The following is a 2331-nucleotide window of genomic DNA, read 5'->3' as shown; positions in this document are numbered from 1 at the left end:
ATCGCCTACTTACCGTCCACGTCTGCTGAGATAGAGGCTTACCTCACTTCAATCCCTGGTACATCATTGGTTTGTAATAGTTTATTGCACAGCTTAAGTCTTCGCAGTTCAAGAATCTTGTAAAACAGCTCACCCAGCGACAGACCTGAACTTACGACTTGAGTGATAAGCCGGGATGGCTTTGTAAAATAGGCTAACAGAAGAAGCTAAGCTCTCCAAATAAGCATAGCATGATTTGTTGTTAATTGCCAGAGGACTTTTTCAGAATGCACAAGACTAGCTTTGTCGGACAATGTGGAGACAGACTCTGGGCCGATTATTACAAGGTAAGCAAACGTTTGAATTTGGCGTGCTAGTCTTCATTGATGTAGTAATGCTACATTAGTATATGGAGAAGCTTTGTCGATAGCGCTGCCAATATGAACAGGTGAAATATCAATAGCATTTTTTCCGGTGTGCCTTGTGAATGGTTAGCCACTTTGGCAGTAAAAGCATGTACTTACAAACGGGACGCTCCTTCCCAGCAGCTACTTCTAGACCCGAGCTAGTACTGAAGTAGGATTGTGTGTGCAATATCAAGGTCTGGTTTCATTTACATTTACAGGATGGAGACGATGCAGAGAAGTATTAGTTGGGCAAGAGGGCGATTGATTGAGCCTGACTTGGCAGATGAAATGCAGGATATCATTTCCGAGTTTCTTCAAGAGTTGAGAACACTCACTCAGCAGCAAGGTAAAGCTACAGCCCCCAACTCCTTTTTATTGTCAGATCTACAGATATTGTCTACTGAAAGCATTGTAGCTTAATCACTTAACTATTTTGACATTGGTTTATTTTATGAATTTAAACTACAAATGTAGTTTGGAAAGCTTGTAATATTTTAAATGGTTGTTTTAATGTTTTCAGTTGGCCAAGGCTACCGGGCTCCTCAAGTTGTTGGTCGAACCACCATAGGCTGAGGACGGCAAGGCATATGTCCCCCTACCAAATTTTCATTCGAGGTTGCCTTGCCCAACAAGCCCGAAATCAGACTGCCATCCAGGGAGTGTTTGGAGCTGATGAACAACCAGTTGCAGGGGATGACATCCCAGCTGCAGAGGATGAAGTGGCACCACCTAATTTGGACTATGCAGAAGCAGTCCAGGTTCCCAACAACCAGTTCAATCTTGAGGAAGGACACAGGCACGAGCTGATGGAACAGGTCAATCCTTTGGATGGAGCATGGGACAGTTTGGGAATTGATGTTCTGGAAGAAGTTTTAACTTTCATTAGGGGCATTCCTGAATCTGCATGAGTGCAGTTAGCAAGCCTAGTTAATGGCCTCTCTACTTACACCTTTATTCAACATTTGTATTAAAATATTGTGTAATTCAGCTGAAGGTTCCTTGTTATTTTTCTAATTGAATAGTCGTGTTGTCCTGACTTCTAACTTGATTGTTAGTGTTGAACCTTGAAGTCAAGGCTGTCACCTTTGAGATACTATACACTACACACCAGTCAGATCTTGGTCTTTGTATGTAGCATAATAAGCAGTAAAGCCATATAAGTCAGTGCATGTGTTTGGCTGAAAACAAGGTACAGGGTTCCCGCGGATCCTTAAAAGGCTTTGAATTAATCTAAAGGCTTTAATTGGTATTAAAATGTCTTACAATCTTTCAAGTCTTAAAAATGTTAAAGACATGGGAAGTAGGAGTTTGTGAATAGTTTTTTCTGACATTGCAAATTAAAATGTCATTGGTAACATCTATTTTTTAAATTTACCGTATGCCTCTCGCATTAACGTCACGCAGATCAGTGGTATTGTGTTCTATGATGGAGGAAGTTATAGGCCTATGATAGTGGTATTGTGTTATATAATGGAGGAAGTTATCTCATATGGTGGTATTTGTTATGATGGTAGTTGTTTCACCTTAGTGTGAAGTTTTGTTGACTTAATTTTTATTAAAGATTACAATAGCCTATATGCATGCACAGACACATTTTTCATTTGTACATATGTATGTATACATATATAAATATGTGTGTGTATATATATATATATATATATTATTGTAATTGTAAAAACTACATTTGGGACCAGGGGTGGGATATAGGGGGCAAAAAAAAAACATTAAAGGTTTAATAAATACATTAAAAAAAAAAAAAAAAAAAATTCTCATTTGTAATTATTTGAAGTAGGCTCATTTGTAATTATATCTAGATCAACCCAAATTGGCTAGCTGGCTTAATTAACACAATAGGTCGACCTTTACAACTAAAGAAATACAAATAAATATTCTGCAGTAGGCTGGTAGCTCTACAACTTCTAATATCTAAGACGGTCAATTTTCC

General features: G+C 38.4%; 1 long non-coding RNA gene across 1 annotated transcript; it reads left to right on the top strand.

The window, feature by feature from the left end:
• The first annotated feature begins 244 nt into the window (after positions 1-244).
• Positions 245-1193, top strand: LOC133126810 (uncharacterized). Its single transcript, XR_009708550.1, has 3 exons — positions 245-326; positions 605-732; positions 907-1193. It is a non-coding gene; the product is annotated as an uncharacterized LOC133126810 (long non-coding RNA).
• Positions 1194-2331: the final 1138 nt, after the last annotated feature.

This window comes from Conger conger, chromosome 4, assembly GCF_963514075.1.
Source record: "Conger conger chromosome 4, fConCon1.1, whole genome shotgun sequence".
Classification (NCBI taxonomy): Eukaryota; Metazoa; Chordata; class Actinopteri; order Anguilliformes; family Congridae; genus Conger; species Conger conger.
The sequence above is the reverse complement of the archived record's forward strand: the minus strand, read 5'-3'. Positions and strand labels throughout refer to the sequence as shown.